Raw genomic sequence first — 22,540 nt, 5'->3', positions numbered from 1 at the left:
TGTACAATGTTCAGTTGAGACAACAAAATCAAAATGCAACTTTTAACCTCTAGGAAAGATTAATTACCCTCTGTACCACAGAATTATTACTGAAAAAATATTTGGAAAATTTTGTGAATTAAGCTTCCAAAGAGGTGATGAAGAGGAACCACAACAACATTTTAAAATATTCAATCCAGAACATTTATTAGAAGATGTTTATCACAATAAACATGTTCAGGTTCAGTAATGATCGATTCTGGATTGGCATGTGGCAGTAATAAAAAGAATGCAGGATAGATATATTCCAAGGATAAATAAATTAAAGATTTGGATTGTGGTTTAAATGATTTTGTGGCCAAATTTGCGGAGGTCACCAAGATAGGGGACAGAGAAGGAAATGTAGAAACCGTAAAGTTGCAGAAGGATATAAACAGATTAGGAAACTGGGCAAAATGATGGCAGATGAGATTTAACACCGAGAAATGTACAGTTGTACATTTTGGCAGTGGAAATAAACAGGAAGCATACTATTTGGATGGGATGAAAATCAGACCTTGGATGTGCAAAGGGACCTGGGTGTCCTTGTGCAAGGAAACCTAAAAGTTAATGACCAGGTGAAATTGGTAATGAAGAAAGCGAATACTATGTTGGCATTCATTTCAAGAGGAATATTGTACAAGAGTAAAGAGGTGTTGATGAGGCTCTATGGGGCACTGGTGAGAGCTCATTTCGAGTACTGGGTGCAGTTTTGGGCCCCCTAACTGAGAAAGGATGTGATATTTTTGGAGTGGGTGCAGAGGAGAATGACGAGGATGATTCCCAGAATGCAAAATACAATGTACAAGGAGTGCTTGACAGCTCTTGGGTTGTATTCATTGGGGTATCGGAAATTAAAGAAGAAAGCTCATGGAGACATTTTGTATTTTGAAAGGTTTAGATAGGGTGGATGCGGGTAAGATGTTTCCCTTGGTGGGTGAATCGAGGACAAGTAAATTAAAGGTTATCCATCCAAAACAGAGATTGGGAAGAACTTCTTTCACCAGAGTGTCATGGAGCTGTGGAACTTACTGCCTCATACAGCAGTGGAAGCCAGATCACTGGAAGTATTTAAACAAGAAATAGACAAGTATCTCGTTAGTGAGGGCATGAAGGGATATGGGGAAAAGGCTGGAAATTGGAAGGAGTGTAAGAGTAGCTCAGTGTGTATTTACGGAGCAGACTCAATGGGCCTGGTGGCCTGGTTCTGTTCTTTTTTCTTGGGATCTTGTTCTCATTTGAGAGAGATTATCGAAGGCAACTGAGAAAAATGGAAACATTCGAGGCAATTGTTGGAGTAGGTTATTTGTTTGCCATCTCTATGTAAAACTCCAAAATTATCTGTCACTTTGGATCGGTGCCAGTCTCTCCAATCCCTGAGGAACATAGTCTTTCTAATATGTCATTTGTTCTTTCAGCTACAAATGATTCTCTTTTTCAAACATGGCCACAGGTTACTCGTGTTTCATTTCTGTCTTGCAATCTTTTTGGGTGGTTTTTCAGTTGTAAATGTGGAAAATTCCATTTTGCGAGTGCATTTCTTGTCACATTTTTCCGTGATGTATTTGAAAAAACGTTGTGTGGACTGCAGCTCTTGAATGCAAGTGAGCTGCATTTGTTGTCCTTCCAGTGCCATCTGCTGCCTGACAAGCCTTCAACCTGATTCCTGCCCTTTCCAAGCCTTGCTCAAGTGTTTTCCTCACCTGTGACCCCATCGTAACGGTGTACAGACATGCAATAAGCCACCATATAAAGGCATGGTCTGAGACGCAGGCTCGTAATACCCCCAGATTATCTTAAAATCGCAAGATTGGATTGGCAAGAGTTGGGCGTAGTCCACAGATCTGACAGCTGCTGGGCTTCACGGTTACATATGGTTGTGAAAAAAACTAGGGATTGGCGGCCTTGCAGAGATGATCGTCCCCTGAACAATTCCACCGTGCCTGACTGATACAATATTCCAAATTTACAAGACTCCTCAGCAAACCTCCACAGCAAATATGCATTTGCTAAAATAGATCTAGAACGTGCTTACTATTAGATTCCATTTGAGTCTCCGGATGTCACAAAGACAGCAGTGATGCTCCCGTTCGGCATGTTTGAGTTTCTGAGAATACCATTCGGTCTATGGAATGCAGCTCAGACATTCCAGTGGTTCATGGACCACAAACTCACTGGCCTTGGGTTTGTTTGGTGCTTGTGTTGATCGAGGAGATTCTGGTTGTAAATGTGGATGAAGAGGAGCACAAGAGCCACCTTATCTCATTGTTTCCAAGGCTTGAGGAACGTGGCATCATGATCAATCCCAGGAAATTGTTTCTGGTGCTTCTGATCTTGTATTTTTGAGGCCTAGAGTTATGTAACATGGTATTTTGCCTGATGAATGGGAAGTGCGTGAATTTTGAGAATTTCCTCCCCCCGTTAAGGTTGGCCAGTTGTGATGGTTTTTAGATATGAGGAATTTTTATTGCTGTTTCCTGGTGAATGCCACAGCATCTCTATTTCCTCTTGCTGAATGACTCAAAGGATCTGATGTCTGTTTCAAAAAGACCTTAACTTTGAAAGACTATGCCGTGTATGCTTTCCATGAAGTGAACACTGTTCTTACAAATGCCACTAAGGTTGTACATCAAATGCCCAAGGCGTTGCTCTCTTACCGCAGATGCATCGGTCAGTGCTGTGGAACCAGTGTTCGAACAATGAGTCTGTGGGCGAATGGAAACTTTGGCATTTTTTTTCCAGCCAAGTGGTCACCAGCTCAGGCAAAGTATAGTACATTTAGGCAAGAACTCTAAGCTATCTATCTCGCAGTGAAATATTTAAGTTTTAAAAAAATATATTTATAGTTTTGTATACAGTTCAATATAATAATAGAAACATATCCAAATGATACATTGATCAAAATAGAATAAAAAATAAATGTTTTAATGTACATAAAAGTGAAAAGAGAAAAAAGTATAAAAGATTAAAAATACAGATCTAGGTGCAAAGCTCCTGTGGTAACTATTCCCTCCCAAAAGGAAAGGCAGGATATTAATAAAATATTAGAATTAAATCAACATGATAAGGTTCAACCATTAAGATTAAAAAAAAGTGGTGGTGGGGTGGAGAAGTGAAAACATTAGATATCCAAACCCATATCTAAATATGGTTTCCATATTTTGAATTATGTATCATACCCAGTTCTAATATTATAAGTCACATTTGCTCAGGGAATACAATTTTCCATTTCCCCACAATCAATTTTAAGATGGGATTCAGATCTAAAACATGAATTTGAAAAATTAGGAATAAATTAATTGATGTGGCATTAAATATAATTGATGAATAAGTTATAATTAACTATCAAAAACATTAATTATTGTCCCAACAAATGTCAGACCACCAAAAAGGATCAATTTCAGTTCCAAAATCCAATTCATATCTTTCTTTTGATTTATTCAAGTCTGGGTTTGGACATTCCTGTTGAAGTAGAAGATACAATTTGGAAATGTTTCTTTCTAATTCCCTCATGAATCCTAATTTCCAATGCAATATTTCAGCTTTTTATTGGAAGGTCATCCTTTGACCATTTGTACAGACCACCAGCCTCTTATGCATACTCTATCTCTACTTTCCAAGGGAGACTCGGCACTTGCACTTCATCCTTCAATTTTCATTTGACACACATGACATCTGAGAGAAAGCGAATGCTGTGGTTGGTGCCTAATCCAGGTGTGACATTACATACAACTACTGACATCAATTTCAATGCCATGGCTCATGCACGGTGCACTGATCCCGATTTCATCCGGTGTAACCAGATCAACCCTGGTCTCCATCTTCAAGATGTGACCCTGGATGAATCGGCTGAAAAGTTGGTCTGATTTTTTTTTCCCCCAACAGGAAGGACTAGGCTGTTTGTGTGGGCGGCTATGAGCAGGAGATTTTCTCTTCATAATCTATCTCTTCCTGGTAGAAGAGCATCAATCAAACTGGTTAAGGAACATCTTACCTGGCTTTGTGTGAAACAGCATGTTGGATTATGGGCAAGGACTTGCTTGGTGGGTCAACACACTAAAGTCTCCAGGCACATGAAATTCAAGCTGGGGGATTTTGTTGTTTTGGATTCCTATTTCCAGCACGTGCACCTTGTGGCTTCCAAGGTCCACTTCCACCATCTTGGCAATGTACTTCACTGCTCACGGGTGAGGACAGGACTACCAGGTGGCAGGATGAAATTCCTATCATTGGCATCTCTGCAGAGACAATTGCTTGGACTTTTGTGGATCATTGGATTCCATCTTCTGGTGTTCTGGGCACTATTACAACAGATCGAGGGTCTCAGTTCGAGTCAGCATTGGTCTGAGCTCTCACTGATCCTCTGGGCACTACCTGAATTATCGCTGAGCATTTCAGGGCCAACAGCTTCTTTGAGCATTTCCATTGACAATCGATAGCACCATTGACAGCAGGTGGCAAATCATCGACATGGAGCGAACATTTGCCCATGGTTCTCCTTTGTGTGACTACAGCTCTTAGGGCAGATCATGGATGTTTAGTGGTAGAGCTAGTCTATGGCTGTATGCTGACCTTGCCAGGTGAGTTTGTGAATCTGAGTCCAGACACAGTGCTCCATGAACAGGTCAGTTATCTTGACCGTCTTTGAGAAAATGAGATTACTCTGATGTTCTCCTATGTGGCAGCATCATCTGCAGTGGATGTGCCAAATGATTTACCACGCTGTACTCATGTGTTTCTTTGACATGATGATGTTCGTAAACCACTTTAGCCCATTTACGATGGTTCTGTCTGGGTCTTATGACACCATCCATAGTGTTTTGTGATTGACAGGAATGGAAAAGGTAACACTGTTTCCATCAACAGGTTGAAGCCAGTGTATTTCGAATACACGTTCTGCATCAGGGCCAGAGCCAGAGGACCAGTCATACCCCTGCATCGTCTGTCTTGCAGTATCATACGAGATGAGGCCGAACTGTCAACCCTCCAGACCGTTACACTGGGGACAGTTCCATTCAGTCGCCTCCTTCCATGGATTGGAGGCTGGAGGTGGGCGGGGCTGTCACGGTGATGTATCTGCCTGCTTTGGGAACGGTGCCAGTTGCCGCTGATGATGTAATTGGATAATCGCGCTGGAGGAATAGCCCACGTGTCCGGGTGTGTTAAACATCAGTATATGGGTGATGGATCTCGGATGCAGGAGGAGTAGAGAGACAGGGTCAGGATTACAATGTGGCACTGAGCCAATGAGAAGGTCAAAAGGGTTTGGCTGAGTGGTGTTTGGGGAGTTGAAGAATGCAATGTTGTGTCTGAGGAGGATAAAGAAGGTCGACTGCATTGTCTTCTGGAAGAAACAAGTGAGGGTATTCTTTAATTGTTTGTAAACTATGGTATATCAGTGTCGTTACAAATCTAACCCTTCCCTACCTTACACTCATTACCCTCTATTATTTTTCCATCCATGTATCTTAGAGTGTTTTGAATGTCCTTATTGCTCCAGCCCCCACCTCCACCCCAGCAATGCATCCCAGACCCTCACTGCTCTGTAATTTTTTAAAAACTTGTTTAGGCGATCAAATCAAAAGATGAATGAAGTTCTACTGCTACATCTCGTGATCTCATCATCATTTCTTTGCAGATTATGGGCAAATTGAGAGAAAAAATGTTTGTCTTAAATAAACACTATGAAGGAGAGGGGGAAGGGTGGATCCCTTATTATATCTGCTGTGCAAATACTGCGAGCTGCATTGTTACACCTCTTAACAACACATGTAACACCTCATCATCAGATTTTTAAGAATACTGGGGAATATTAATGATCTAAAATGCCCAAACTGGTGAAATAAGTCGAGATGAATGCCTCGTATTCCCAAATCGGAATGCACTTTGGAAAGCATCATTGGGTTTTAGTGACTTGCTCATGAACCAGAATTTCTCTCACTTGGGTTCTGGCTCCTGAGCCCATTCTCTTGCTTCCATTTCAATGAAGTGGCTACTTTCCCTTCCTGGCTCCCATGCAAGCTCGCTGTGGCTTCTTTTGTACTGACTGTCATTATGTTGTTGCAAAGTTCTGTCCATCCATCTTTTCTCAAAATCTGAACTAATCTGTACCAACTCACAAAATAGAGAGGATTTTGCCAGTACTGGGAGAGTTTAGGACCAGTGGGCACAACCTCAGAATAAAAGGATGTCTGCTTAAAACTGAGATGGAGTAATCTTTACATCTGGAGCAGTGATTTTCAAATTCCTCCTCCACAACCCCACCCCCAACCGCCGGATCATATTCCACTTAGTCCCTGTGCCAGAAGTGCTCTGTTAGTAAGGGATTACTTAAGGTGGAATGTGATTGGAAAGAAAAAGTTTGAAAACCTCTATTTTAATCGTACGTCATTGACTTGTTCTGTGAGTGGTTTCATAACTCCTGAGGAAATGGGCCAAAGACAATTTTTCTCGAGCAAAATGTTTCCTTCACAATTGGGTCCACTGCAGTCTTTCTTAGCCTTTTTTCCCATTCATATGCCACTTTAAGCAATCTCTTACTCATTTTTCAACACTCCAAGGAATAAAGTCCAATCCTGTTCAACCTTTCCCTGGAGCTCAACTCAGGAAGACCTGGCAGCGTCCGAATAAATCTTCTCTGCACTCTTTCAATCTTACTAATACCCTTCCTGTAGCTACGTGCCCAGAATTGCACACAATACTCCATATTTGGCCTCACCAACATCTTATCCAACCTCACCATAACTTCCCAACTCCTATTTTCAATATGTTAATTAATGAAGACCAAGATGAAAAAAAGCTGTCTTTAGAACCCTGTCGTCCTGTGACACCACTTTCATGAAATTATGTAACTGTGTTTTATCTCTTGCTGCAGATTTGTATAACTTCTCTGTTCAATTTCTTAATGTTGACTTCTGGACTATTTTATTGTGCCCCTTGATCGAGAGAGTTCTGGAAGAGCAAAGCAATGTTGTTTTCTTTTGTCAGGTCAAATTTTGTCACATTGATCCAAAAACAAGTATTTTCACCATTCCTTCATTTCAGATTCTCTGCAGCTGTCGTATTGAACCTCACAGTGACGGCATCATGTTTGTCTTGTTCATCCTTTACCCCTCCATCCAGACAGATGTGCAGATCAGCGAGTCGACTCCACTCATCCAGCACCACTGCCATTTCTGCTGCTCGGGCATTTCATCCCACATTTTCAATTTGTTATTTCCACTCTTCTTTTTCTCAGCAAAGAGAATCAGGTTTATTTGATCATCTTTCTGAATCCCAGTGAAAGGTTATCGACCTGAAGGTTTCAACTCCGATTATTTTTCCAGTAGATGACCCGCTGAGTATTTCCAGCATTGAGTTTTTATTTTACTGCCTTGGTGTATTACTGAGAGCTTTGAATGGGAGAAGAAATGTGGGTTGGGTTAAGTAAAGATGTCTAGATTATGGGGTGGATTTAGAAAAATAGACGTAAAAGTGGAGGGTTCATGGAAATAGTTAATTCATCTTTTTGAAATTTGGAGTCTCCTGCCGGAAAGCATGGGATAATCACGGGGCTTAATTCAAACCTGCCGGCAGCAAACTCTTAATGAGGTCCCACCTTGTCCTGTGGAGCCCAGCACATATAACCATATGACCGTTTACAGCATGGAAACAGGTCATATTGGCCCTTCTAGTCTGTGCCAGTTCACATGAACAACTCCACTAGTTTTCCCCTCCAATACTCTGGCCATATCCCTCCAACCCCCTCATATCCATGTACACATCCAACATTCTCTTAAATGACAGAAAGGACCCTGCCGCAATGACCTCTTCTGGAAAATCATTCCATTCTGCCACCACTCTCTGAGTGAAGAAGCATCCTCTAACATTTCACCAAAAGTTTTGCACCCTTACCTTCAACTCATGCCCTCTTGTTCCAACCACCGCTGCCCTCAGGAGAAAGAGTCTACTCACGTCTAGTCTATCTATTCCTTTCATAATTTTGAATACCTCTACCATAACCCCCTTCATCCATCTACATTCCAATGAATAAAGTCGCTGTCTCTTTAATCTTTGTCTGTACTCGAGATGTTGTAAGCCACGTAACATATCTCAGGATAAGACCCACTGTCTTAACGTCCCTCATATGCAAGATTTTGCCTCCTATCTGCACAATTTCTGTGCTTTCTCCATGGTTGATCTTGTCATGAGATACCATCAGATCCCATCCATAAGGAAGACATTCCTAAAACGGTGATTATTACCCCTTCTTGGCTTTTTGAATGTCTTAGGATGCCACTTGAGTTGAAGAATGCTGTTCAAACCTGCCAGCAGGTTATAAGCACTTTGGGCAAAGATTTAGAGTTCCCTTACATCTACTTGGATAACATCTGGTAAAAACAATCTCATCATGAATATTCTCTCCAGACTGACTATATTTCACATTCAAGGTGACATTGATATTCCTGAATTAGCCAGTGTCCAAGCAATGGACGCTGATGTTCAGGCATACAGTACAGCCATTACTAACCTGGACATACAGCAGGGGCCAGCACAACTGGGTGGCCAACCTTACTTTGTGACATGTATTTGGGCTACATTAGACCAATGTTTCCTGCATCTTGGAGGAAACACCTTATTGACCAGATACACAGCTTATCTCATCCATCGATCAGAACATCTGTTAAGCTCATGTCAAATAAATATGTATAGCATGGACTGAGAAAAGGCGTCGTGCAATGGGTTTGCACATGTTCCTCCTGCCAGACTGCCAAAACTCAGTGCCACACTAAGGCACCTCTACAACATTTCCTCACGGTATGCAGACAGTTGGAATACGTGCATGTAAACCTGCTTGGACCATTGCCAGAATCTGAAAACATGAGATATATTCTAACAGTAGTAGAACATTTCACGTGCTGCCCAGATGCCGTCCCGTTGCCATCCAGTGACACTGAGACAAGGGCCAGAGCATTCATCGTCAACTGGATGGCTAGATTTGGTTTTCCCACATTAATTCAGTCCGCGGAACACAATTCACCCTCGTTCCCACCGGTAACTGAAGTCCACTTTTAAGGCACGACTCACTGGTCCCAATTAGGTTGATGAGTTGCCATGCATTCTTTTGGGAGTGCACACAGCTCCAAAGTAAGATACATCTGCATTGTCTGCAGAGATGGTTTATGGTACGGTCCTTACAGTTTCATGGGACATTCATTTCACAACCATCTCTGATCTGAACTTCCTTCCACAGCTTCGACATGGTATCATGATCAGCAAAGCTTTTCCTACCCATTGGCTTGGATCCCCTTAACAGAATGTACCCCACCACTCCTGGACACTGATTTTGATTTTGTGCGCAGACAGGACACAGGAGTGCTGTTACAATGACCGTATGAGGGTGTTTTCCGCGTGGTGAAGAAGGATGGGTTTGAGTATACTTTGGACATTGGGGGACATTCGCAACTGTTTAGTTGGGACAGACAAAAGCCTGCTCATGTGGATCCCACTTTACCCATTCAGTGCCCAGACGATGAGGGTGTCCACCTAAGGTGCATGCAGCTGGTGTTTTACTTTCTGGCAAGGGTTCTGGGGGTGGGGGGGGGGGTTGTGCATCAGCTCTGTAGCGGGCCGAGAGGGCAAGGTTCTTTGGCCGGCACATGAAATCATAAGGCAGACAGCTGGGAACTCATCCATTTAATTGATCGTATGCACGTGGTCCTGCGTGCCGAGGAATGGCACGTTGATCTGTGATTTCCCCTGCCGGAAGGTACGGGACACTCACAGGACTTAATTTAAACCTGTGGTCCCGTGGATCTGCAGCAAACTCATAAATGATGTCCCACCTTGGCCCATGGAGCCCGGGACATGCTGTAAATAGAAGAAGCCTGTAAAGACTGAATAAAGCACTTTTGTGTTGACTAACCAGGTGTGTGTGTGTGTGTGTGTGTGTGTGTGTGTGTGTGTGTGTGTGTGTTGCTTTAGTAGCTCTATCGAAGTAGACGCTACATATATAAATATTTGGGAGGATGATCACACTTACAGGATACTTTTCATCCATCTCACAGCCTGTGGGAAGAAGCTATTCCCCAGCATGTAAGTCCTGATTTTGATGATGGACGTGGTTAAAGATGCTGTTCACTAGATCAAAATGGTCTTTGTACTATTCCTTGAGCCCAATTTGAATAACACTCCCAGAAAATGTCATCTACAGAAAAAGGGAGACCCCAGTGATCCTCACTACTCTGCATCATTGCTGTCTGATGCTATACAGCAACTAGACCATCCAATGGTCGAGACTCAACTGCGCCTCTGTAAAATCTCAGGATGAGAGTCGTTGGCCTTGACCTCCTCAGCCTCTTTGGGAAGTGTAGGGCCTTCCTGACTGATAAGGAGGTGTGATTGTTTTGTGTATTAATACGTGTGCTGTATGGATGGGAATTTTATGTGATTGTATTGTCTATTCTTGCTCCTTAACAATCTTTAGTGGATAGAAGTAGTCATTGTACTTTAGGATGTACAATCATGTACAGATTGTCCTTAAATAGCCATTTGGCCCAGATGTCTATTCAGTCTAAGAATACTTTCGATCAGAGGCAGATTTTAAACAATAACACCATTCATACTTAAACAAACATTGTTTTTAATTTTCTTTAAAAAAAACAGGATCAAACTTTAACATCAGTATTAACCTAACAGCCTTCCATTACCCCCTTCTAATTCGAAGAGCATGTGTATTTAATGTGCATACATTTCTTTGACACAACTCCAAGTTCACCGGTGTCTATCAATTCTGATACTGTGCATAGAATTCAACATTTATGAATTTGAATATGAATGATAAGCTCTGGTGCTTAAAAGTAAATGTTTACCCTCCAGGAAGTTTCTTGTTGGTTTCAGAGAGGGATTTCTTGCTAATTGGACACACATAAACTGATTCCCTTTGATCAGCCACTTTGGTGTCTTGCCAAAGAAACTTGACCCATCAGGGTTTTCCAAATGATAACCTCTTCTGCAGGTCACCATTGAGTTCCTTTTGTTTCCTTTATTTCAGGTGAAACACCATTTCTAGCCAGCCATTTCCTCTTGTATGGACAACAAGGTTTTTCAACAGGCTGAACTGAGAACTCACAACCCGTCTTCAAAATGGGGTTTCAACAAGATGTCAGCTTGCCATCTCTCTCTCTCTCTTTTAGAAGAAAAGCCTATTTGGCCTCTCCTCTCTGCTTGCAAAACCACATGACCTTCTTAGAACAGCAAACTGCAACCAGCCAGATGACTGCACCTGACCCAAACTTCTGAGTCCATTCATCTGTTGCTTTAAAAACAATAATCCATTTGCACCTAATTTTGAAATTATAGCAAAGCAGTCTCCTTGTTTTGTCTTTGCAAAGGCTCTTGGCGCCTGCATGACTCACTCTCAGCAAAGCTCTTGCAATTTAAATAAGAGCTGTTTTGTACAGTGTATGTGTTTGTTTGTGACCTAAACGACTCCTACAATCCATCTCTTTCAAAAAAATCTCTATATACAATGTAAAATATATAATCTGTCACAGGACAGATGCAGCAGAGGAGTTGTGATAAAATCAATGGTGTCCTTACAAAAAAAAAGTGGGAAGAGGTATAATCTGGTGAGTGGAGTTTGTAATAGTTTGAAACTTGAACCTCTCTCTCTATTTCAGGAGACAATTTACTGTCATGTAATTAAAAAGTGTCATATCACACAAAATTGCTTTTTTCCTGCTGTAAGACAAACAGACTCACCTCTGGCAGAAATTGCCTGAAATGCCTCTTGCAGTCAGAGAAAGACTGAGTGCTCCCCCACCCCCACCATCCCTAGCCCTGGGCCAAGTCACTGAGGGTCTGTGGATTCTCTTTCAGTGCTCACAGACTATCCAAGTCATTGGCAATGTGAGCTCCAGTTTTGAACCTCTGACATAATTAGGAACCATTTAGCACTCACTCGTATCCCAGGTCTGATACCTGACACCATTTTAGCCAGTTTTGACCCAGTCTCTAGCATTCCACAGCCTGGTGTGAGTTCGTTGACTGCTTTGTCCAGAAGCCCACAGCCTGCGTGGGTTCCTCTCCTCAAGTCACCAACAGCCTGCCACCTATGTGGGTCTTTCAGCTGCAGAACCCCTCACTGGTCTGCTTCCTTGGTCACTGACCTGTAGATTGAATTGTCTGCTTCTGAGATGTTGGTGGGGTGTGGTCTTTCTGTTTTCTGGTGCCCTGCACTAGTCGTCCGCTTCCCCAGAGTTCACGGTGGCGAAGAAATCTAACAAATCTAAATAAAAAAAATGTAACTAAGAGGAGAATCTCACATGTCTAGAGGGATGGAAAGGGCATTATTACAAATTGAAGCCTGATATTTGAATATTCAGGTGCCAAATTTGCAAAAGCATAGAGTATATATTTCTCAAGTGAAATGTAATTTTTTCCAAAGGAATACAACTTTGAATTTTTGCATGTCATCTGGGCATCCCTAAAAATATGTGATTTCCAAGTAAGTTCAATACATGTCCTCATCACCGCTAACGTTAATTTAACAAATTTCAATTGATATATTAATAGATTTAATTTGGGCCTTGTTCCTTCAATATTTCTCAATAAAAATAAGGTCAGTTTCTGTGGAAAAACATCTCCTAAAACTTGTTCCATAAATATTGTAATTCTCCACAAAATGATCTCACATTTGGACAAAGATAAGATGAATGCAAGAAAGTTGCGACATCTTCACCACACCTCAAACATTCATCTGATAATTCTGATTTTATTCTATTCAATTTCACTGGTGTAAGAAGTAACTATAGAAGAAAAACTAGTTGTGAATTCCTTCCTCACTGCTGTAGTGTGGAACTCTGGTCAATAGATCCAAAATGCTGCATTGAAGTGAATTATTACAACTCCCCTGGATCACGTGATCAAGAGAGCAAAAATAAATTACCAAAGTAAGCTTGCGGCAAATATAAAAACCTGCAAAAGCTTTTATAAATATGTCAAGAGGAAAAGATTGGTGAAATCCAGAGTAGGTTCCTTGCAGTCAGAATCAGGGGAATATATAATGGGGAATAAGGAAATGGCAGACCAATTAAATTCTTACTTTCGTTCTGTTTTCACAAGAGAGAATACAAATAACCTCCCAAGGATGTTGGGAAACATAGAGACTAATGCAAGGGAGGAACTGAAAGAAATCAGTATCTCTAAGGACATGGTCTTGGGGAAATTGATGGGATTGAAGGCAGATAAATCCCAAGGGCCTGATAATCTACATCCTAGGGTTCTTAAGGAAGTGGACATTCAGATAGCAGATGCTTTAAGAATTATTTTCCAGAACTCGATAGACTCAGGATCAGTAGCCATGGATTGGAGGGTAGCTAATGTTACCCCACTATTTAAAAAGAGGGGTAGAGAAAAAGCGGGGAATTATAGGCCGGTGAGCCTTACATCTGTAGTGGGCAAAATGATGGAATCCATTATTAAGGATGTAATAGTGGAGCATATGACTAGCAGAGAAGGGATCGGACAGAATCAACATGGATTTACAAAAGGTAAATCGTGCTTGACAAATCTATTGGAATTCTTTGAGATGGTGACAGGTAAAATAGATGGGGGAGAGCCAGTGGATGTGGTGTCCCTGGACTTCAAAAAGGCCTTCGATAAGGTCCCGCATAATTGACTGGCTTCCAAAATCAAGGCTCATGGGATTGGGGGAAAAGTATTAATGTGGATTGAGAACTGGCTGGCAGGTAGAAGACAGAGAGTTGGGATAAATGGCTCATTTTCTAAGTGGCAGGCGGTGACCAGTGGGGGCGGTGACCAGTGGGGTGCCACAGGGATCTGTACTGGGACCCCAGCTGTTCACAATTTACATTAATGATCTGGATGAGGGGATTGGATGTAATATCTCCAAATTTGCAGATGACACAACCTAGGAGGGGTTGTGTGCATGGAAGAGGGGTTCAGGAAGCTCTAGTGTGATTTGGATAAATTGAGGGACTGGGCAGATACATGGCAAATGCATTACAATCTGGATAAATGTGAGGTTATCCACTTTGGTAATACAATCTGGAGGAGAGATTACTATTTGAATGGCAATAGATTAAGAGATGGGGAAGTGCAGAGAGACCAGGGGTACTTGTACACCTTTCTCCGAAGGCGAGCATACAGGTACAGCAGGCGGTTAAAAAGGCAAATGGTATGTTGGCCTTCATATCAAGAGGGTTTGAGTATAGGAACAAGGATACTTTACTGCAGCTGTACAGGGCCTTGGTGAGACTACACCTGGAGCATTGTGTGCAGTTTTGGGCACCTTATCTAAGGAAGAATGTTCTTGCAATGGAGGGAGTGCAGAGGCGATTCACCAGGAATGACTTATGAGGAAAGATTGCAGAAATTGGGATTGTACTCGCTGGAGTTTAGAAGATTGAGAGGGGATCTCATAGAGACATATAAAATTCTGGCAGGACCGGACAGAATGGATGCAGATGGGATGTTTCCAATGGTGGGAAAATCCAGAACCCGGGGCCATGGTTTGAGGATAATAGGCAAACCATTTAGGACCGAGATGAGGAGGAATTTCTTGACCCAGAGGGTGGTGAATCTGTGGAATTCATTGCCACAGAGGGCAGTAGAGACAGGTTCATTAAATGTATTTAAGAGGGAATTAGATCTATTTCTTCAGTATAAGGGTATTAAAGGTTACGGAGAGAAGGCGGGGACGGGGTACTGAACTTTAAGATCAGCCATGATCTCGTTGAATGGTGGAGCAGGCTCGAAGGGTCGAATGACCTACTCCTTCTCCTATCTTCTATGTTTCTATTGCCAAATCAGCTTCCTGAGGAGGTTTTCAAATCCAATAGCCTGAGTCACCTGACTCCAGGTGCAGCTTTCAGATAAAATCCTTGCTGACATCTGCTACATGACTGATGTCAAAACAATGATACTGAACTAATTTATATCTTTCATTGAGTTCCTTATATGGATCTCCCATATTTGCCAATCAATTACAATATTCAGATCCATTTCCCACCTTTGTCTCAACTTATGAACTCCTCACTTAAAAGTTCCTACTTGTAATAAAGTGGACATCATCAAATAATTTTTTAACAATTCCTCTTATAAGGAATTTCTATTTCAGTACAACATGGTTGGTGCTAACTTATCCTTCAAATATGCTCTTAGTTGGAAATAGCAAAAAAGATTGCGATGAGTTGTACGATATTTATTTCTCAGTTGCTCAAATGACATTAATTGACCCCTTTCATAACAATCTTCAACATTTATAAATCCCTTACGAAACCCGCTATCCAGAAATTGATGATCCTTTGAAAAAGAGACGAGGATTTTGAATCAAAGCCATTCTGGGTGATGTACATCCACTTACACCAATTTCATCATTTATTTTATTCCATATATTAATCAAATGTTTCAACAATTGTGTATCTTTATCACCAACCATTAATTTTGATTCCCACTTGTACATAATTCTTCTGCTTTTCCCTCTCCTATTTTATTTGATTCTATTTTATCCCTTTCAAATAAAGAAGCAAGAAATCTCATTTGAGCTGCTCTATAACAATTTTTAAAAAGAGGAAGCTGCAGTCCTCTCAATGCAGAATTTGTATTGGGTTATTTGTAACATGGGATTCAATCGGAAATGGGTTCATGTGACATAAAACCACGATGCAGAATGTTTTCTAAGAATGGAATACAAGAGGAGGGTTGTCTTGGTCTCCAGCAGGATATAGATCACAAGATATGGGGATAGTGCCGGAGGATTGGCGCATTGCGCATGTGGTTCCGTAATTTAAAAAGGGTTCAAGGAGGAAGCCTGGCAACTATCAGCCTGTAAGTTTGACGTCTGTGGTAGGTAAATTAATGGAGAAAATTCTTAGAGATAGTACTTATAAACATCTGGATAGACAGGGTCTGATCAGGAGCACTCAACATGGATTTGTGGGAGGAAGGTCATGTTTGACCAATCTGATTGAATTTTTTGAAGAGGTGACGAGGAATGTAGATGAGGGTAGCGCAGTGGATGTTGTCTATATGGACTTCAGTAAGGCCTTCGATAAGGTACCACATGGAAGGTTAGTTAGGAAGGTGTAGTCTTTAGGTATAAATTTTAAGATAGTCAAATGGATTGAACATTGGCTGAAAGGGAGAGGCCAGAGAGTGGTAGTGGATAATTGTCTGTCAGGTTGGAGGCCGGTGACCAGTGGTGTGCCTCAAGGATCTGTATTGGGCCCATTGTTGTTCGTTATATACATTAATGATCTAGATGATGGGGTGGTGAATTGGATTAGTAAATATGCAGACGATACTAAGATAGGTGGAATAGTGGATAATGAAGAAGGTTTTCAAGGATTGCAGAGGGATTTGGGCTGCTTAGAAAAGTGGGCTGAAAAATGGCAGATGGAATTTAATGCTGATAAGTGTGAGGTGCTTCATTTTGGTAAGAAGAATCAGAATAGGACATATGTGGTAAATGGGAGAGCATTGAGGAATACAGAAGAGCAGAAAGATTTAGGAGTAACGGTACATCGTTCCCTGAAGGTAGAAACTCACGTGAATAGGGTGGTGAAGAAGGCTTTTAGTATGCTGGCCTTTATCAATCATTGCATGGAATATAGGAGTTGGGAGGTGATGTTGAGATTGTATAAGACGTTGGTGCGGCCTAATTTGGAGTTCTGTGTGCAGTTCTGGTCGCCTAATTATAGGAAGGATATAAACAGAGTGGAGAGAGTGCAGAGAAGGTTTACCAGAATGTTACCTGGGTTTAAGCATCTAGAGTATAGGGAGAGATTGGACAGATTAGGTCTTTATTCTTTGGAGCGTAGAAGGTTGAGAGGGGATTTGATAGAAGTATTTAAGATTATGAAAGGGATAGACAGAGTGCATGTGGATAGACTATTTCCATTAAGAGGAGGAAAGATTAAAACAAGAGGACATGAGTTAAGAATTAAGGGGCAGAGGTTTAGAGGTAACATGAGGGGGAACTTCTTTACTCAGAGAGTGGTAGCCGTGTGGAATGATCTTCCGGGAGAAATAGTGGCGGCGGAGTCAATTGTATTATTTAAGAAAAGGTTGGACAGGTATATGGATGAGATGAAGATGGAGGGTTATGGGCATTGTGCAGGGAGGTGGGACTAGAAAGGGGTGTTTGGTTCGGTGCGGACGAGAAGGGCCTAATGGTCTGTTTCCGTGCTGTAATTGTTATGTTATGTTATATATGAGCAGAAGTTGGCCTGTCGAGTCTGTTCCACCATTCTTCCACTCATCCCCACTGTCCAGCTCTCTCCCCATTACCCTTAATTCCTTGAAGTATCAAATACCTGTTAAGCTCTGCCTTAAATACACCCAATGACCTCACGTGGGTTTCACGACCCATTGACAAAATCAATTTTTTCACATTTGTTTTAAATTGACACCCTTTTATCCTGAAATTATGCTCTCCTGTCCTAGAATCCCCTACCATGGGAAACATCTTTGCCATATGTACTCTGTCCAAGCCTTTCAGCCATTGAAATGCCTCTGAGGTCCCCCTTATCCTTCTGTACTCCAACTAGTACAGTCGAAAAATTGGCAATTGTTCCTCATACACTAACCCTTTCATTCCTGATATCATTCCAGTAAATCATCTCTGACCTTCTCCAACACCAGCACATCTTTTCTCAAATACGGCACCCAAAACTCTAATTCTGATTGAATGGAAAGGCAATTCTCCAACAACACAAACACAACAGTTACATGATATTATGTCTTGTTGATATTTACCACTCGGGAAGGTTCTTGTTGGTTTTCAGATAGAGGTGTGTTTTTCAGGGAAGCATTAGTGTTTTTGTGACTCAATGTACCAGCATCTGAAGTCTGTTATCTCTTCAGAAAAGCTTGATAAATTTAGCATGGAGCAGAGCTGAGCCAGGACTTTGCAGGTGTTTAAGGGAGTGTGTGGGCAGGGTTTGTTCTGGACCAACAATCTCACCAAATGACTCTGCTTGAAATCAAGATTCAAACCATTTTGAGGAATACAACAGAAATTGTTCAACAAGAGCCTGGTGTTCCCTGAGGAGTTTTCTTTCAATAGTGGAAAAGATTTTTTTTAAAAGCCCGTTAATATTCCTGATACAGATCTTTGTATTTAACTTTCAGGTTGCTATCTGTTGTTAACTTGGAGGCCTTTAATGACGTGACTGGGTGGAATTTTTGCATTAACCAAGCAGTGCTCTTGCATTTTTCCAGCTGTTGGATGCGATTCAGTTGCTTGCAAGTTTAGCAAGTGGGATTTTGATGTGAAACTGCAAGTCACAGCGTCATTTTTGTGTTTGAAAATGCCAATGTGAAAATTTTAACTTTGGTCTCCTTGGTTTGCTTAAGTTTACAGAGGAGACGTTGGGTCAGGCTGAGAAGACAGAGTTGGATGCCCATTTGGCGAATAAGCTGGGCAAAGCAGAAAGCACAAAACGAGGGGCTGAAAAAATAATGAAGCAGACTGAAGTGCCGTTGAACCAAACCCAGGTCAAGAATTTAATTTTGTGCAGTGTACTTAAGAGACCAAACGATTTGGTCTTTTAGTGGTGACCTATTTAAATGAACAAAATATGATTAGAATTGAAGTTTATGGAATGTTTGGAAGTTGCCACAAAAAAATGGAGCACATAAATTAGATGTTGTAAATAAGATAAATGAACAATTCAATGAGCCTGGTGTCACAGTATCTGCCTCCCTCTACTGTACATCACCGTAAAACCTTCTCCCCAATATGAACCTGATGTCAAAGTATCTGACATTGTTAATCGTACATCCATGTTAAACCTTCTCACGAATGTGAATCCTGTCTCAAAGTTTCTGCCTCAGTCTATCATACATCACCGTTAAACCTTCTCCCCACTGTGAACCTGGTGTCACAGAATATATCTCAATTTACAGTATTTCACCATTAAACCTTCTCCCCCCTGTGAACCGGGTGTAATAGTATCTGCCTCAGTCTACCGTCCATCACCGTTAAACATTCTCCCCACTGTGAACCTGGTGTCACGGTATATATCTCAATTTACAGTATATCACCATTAAACCTTCTCCCCAACGTGAACCTGGTGTCACAGTATCTGACTCAGTCGACCGTACATCACCGTTAAACCTTCTCACTACTGTGAACTTGGTGTCACAGTATTGATCTCAGTCTATCGTACATCACTGATAAACCTCTTCCCCACTATGCACCCCGTGTCACAGTATCCATCTCAATTTACCGTACATCACTGTTAAACATTATCCCCAATGTGAAGATGATGTCACAGTATCTGACACAGTTTATAGTAAATCACTGTTAAACCTTCTTACTACTGTGGAATCCATCTCACATTTTCTGCCTCATCTACCATTCATAAACATTAAACGTTTTCCTCCTGTGAACCTGGTGTTAAAGTATCTGCCTCAGTTTAACGCACATCACCATTAAGCCTTCTTACTGCCCTGAACTCAGTGTCATAGTATATGCCAAAGTCTACTGTACTTTACCGTTAAAACATCTCCCCACTCTGAACTTCGTGTCGCAGTATCTCACACAGTTTATCGTACATGATTGTTAAACCTTGTTAATGTTGTGAACCCATTGTCTCAGTATCTCTTATCAGTCTACCATACATCATCGTTAAACCTTCACACATCTGTGAATGGGTGTCACTGTATCTGACACAGTTTATCGTACATTACTTTTAAACCTTGTCCCCACTGTGAACCTGGTGTCACTGTATCTGACACAGTTTATCGTAGGTTACTGTTAAATCTTTTCACTGCTGTGAACCCAGCGTCACAGTAACTGTCTCAGTCTACCGGACATCATCGTTGAACCTTATCCACACTGTGCACCTGGTGTCACATTATCTACCTCAACATACCGTATATCACCGTTAAACCTTCACCCCATGTGAACCTGGTGTCACAGTATCTGACACAGTTTATCGGACATTACTTTTCAACTTTCTCACTGCTGTGAACCCAGTGTCAGTAACTGTCTCAGTCTACCGTACATCATTGTTGATCATTCTCCAACTGTGAACCTGGTGGCACAGATTCTGCCTCAGTCTCCCGTATATCACCATTAAACCTCCTCCCCACTGTGAACCTGGTGTCACTGTATCTGCCTCAGTCTACAGTACATCACAGTTAAACCTGATCTCCACTTTATTCCTGGTATCAAATTATCTGCCTCAACATACCGTACATCACTGTTAAAACTTCTCCCTCTGTGAACCTGGTGTCACAGAATCCCCACCTATTTTAAAAATTCCAAAAAAAAGATAAAAATCAATCCCAAAACAAGCTACTCAAAAGTAGTAGCCGCCTAAAAATCTGGGTGTGGTAAAGTCCACAAGTGGCAGGTGACTAAAGGACTCAGTGTCACCCAACCCCAGTCAGACTTTCACAAAGTACTGAAACAAACACATTCAACCCATTGATTCCAGTCCCACTGATTGTTCCGGATCTTCAATATCGAGAAGACTTTGCATCAATTCAACTTTTTTCCCATTCTTTCCATATTTTCCAATCTTCCCATTTCCATTCCCATTGACTCTTCTCTTCGGTGACAATGGTGACGATCGCCCATTTCCTCGTCCATCTGGCAATGAATTAGCAAATATTAAAGCATCTTGGTCATTCTCAAAAAACTGAGATTGAAAATTCCCATAAAAAGCTTTCAATACTGCTGCATAACGTAAAGCAAATTTATATCCCTTTCGCCACAATACTTCTTAGGCTGAATTAAATTCTCGGTCTCTTCTGATAATTTCTTGACTCAGATCTGCATTATAAAAACCCTATTATTTTGAACCATCAGTGGAGCCTGATTTTGCCGTGTTTTCTGCACCACCAATCGGAGGATCATCTCTCTGTCTTGATATTTAAAACAGCGAATCAAAACTGCTCGTGGTAATTGGCCCGGAAATGGTTTCTTCCTTAATGCTCTGTTCGCTCGATCTAATTCCAGTCCATCTGGAATGAATTACCTGCCCTACACTTCTGGGATCCATTTCTTCAAAACCTTCACCGGATCCAAACCTTGCATATCTTCCAGAAGACCTACTATCTTAACATTATTTCTACGACTTTGGTTTTCTAATGAGTCAAACTTCTTCAATAATTCCTTCTTCTGAATCCCCCAATCTACAAAAGGATCTTCCACTTTTGCCATTTTTTCTCTATTACGCTCCACTTGACTCTTGCATTCAAGAAAGCCTCCTCAATCTTTTTAAAATGATCTTGCGCAGTATCCACTGATCGTGTCCATCTCGTAATATCACTCTTAACGACATTAATATCTTGCTTCATAAAAGTTATTTCTTCACACACAGTGTTCATTTTAGTTTTCATTTCTGAAAATCCTTGAGTCATCTGATGAGTCATCTGCATTGATATATTTGCCATATCTTCCATGAGCTGAGCAATCCCTTCCAGAATTGGAAACACAGAATCCAGTCCAGGATCCATCATCTCCCTTTGAGGCCGACCTTCTTTTGCCGCAGTCCCCAGTTCTTCAAATTCTAATGAAGTTGAGCATCCTCTTCCTCCATAGCAATAGCTCCTCTTCCGGTGCTGCTGCGGGTCTGGACACCCGACAACAGTGTGCCGACCTCGTCAGTTCACCGTCGCTCAGACTCCTCCACAGCCCACACCTTCTCCAAAGGTTTGTGGACCCTCGACACACTGTGCATGCCCGGTAGGGCCACCGACTGCGCAGGTGCGTCTTCTGATGCTACACTGTACCTCCCCTGACCACCAGGCAATGCTGCAGGCTCACGGGCCTGTCCTCGCTCAGCTGGCCCGCCCTCTCGCCTATGTTCATGAATGCACGAGTCAAAACCGCTGAACTCATCGCTGAGCTGGTGCCATCTTGCGATAGCGCAAGTGGTGCTGACGAAATACTTCGCCGGGCAGGAGTCCTCTGAGGCTTGGAGACGCCAGTCGACAACTCCGTTGCTTCAAGTTGAACTCGGCCATAATTCTTCAACACTTTTGAAAGGTAATTTCTTCTGGAACTGAGTTTTCGATTTTTTCACATTTGTAGCTATTTTGATCCTCCACAATTCCAAAGTCTATAAACAGTATTTTTAATCACTTTTACAACTTTTAAAATGGAGCATTTAATAGTCTAACTGGGGAAGGGTGGAACCACACGTCTACCCTCTGCACCATCTTGTCACAGTATCTGACACAGTTTATAGTAAATCACTGTTAAACCTTCACATTACTGTGAATGCTGACTCTCAGTTTCTGCCTCAATCTACCGTTCATCAACGTTAAACCTTCTCCCCCTGTTAACTTGGTGTTAAAGTATCAGCCTAAGTTTACCACACATCACCATTAAACCTTCTCCCCATTGGGAGACCGGTTTTACTGTATCTGCCACAGTTTATTGTACATCACTATTATACCTTCTCACTACTGTGAACTCGGTTTTACAGAGCCTGCCACTCTACTGTACATCACCAGTAAACCTTCTCCTCAATGTGAGCCTGGTGTTACTGTATCTGCCACA

The 22,540-nt window shown here is 41.7% G+C and overlaps 1 long non-coding RNA gene across 1 annotated transcript in view; it reads left to right on the top strand.

The window, feature by feature from the left end:
* The window catches only part of LOC138750227 (uncharacterized), a 29,734-nt gene extending 8,856 nt beyond the window's left edge, over nt 1–20,878 (top strand). The window contains exon 3 of the long non-coding RNA XR_011349180.1: nt 18,379–20,878. This is a non-coding gene — a long non-coding RNA (uncharacterized lncRNA). The remainder of the gene's footprint in view (nt 1–18,378) is intronic.
* The last annotated feature ends 1,662 nt before the right edge of the window (nt 20,879–22,540 follow it).

Source organism: Narcine bancroftii, unplaced genomic scaffold (assembly GCF_036971445.1).
Source record: "Narcine bancroftii isolate sNarBan1 unplaced genomic scaffold, sNarBan1.hap1 Scaffold_108, whole genome shotgun sequence".
Taxonomy (NCBI): Eukaryota; Metazoa; Chordata; class Chondrichthyes; order Torpediniformes; family Narcinidae; genus Narcine; species Narcine bancroftii.
The sequence above is the reverse complement of the archived record's forward strand: the minus strand, read 5'-3'. Positions and strand labels throughout refer to the sequence as shown.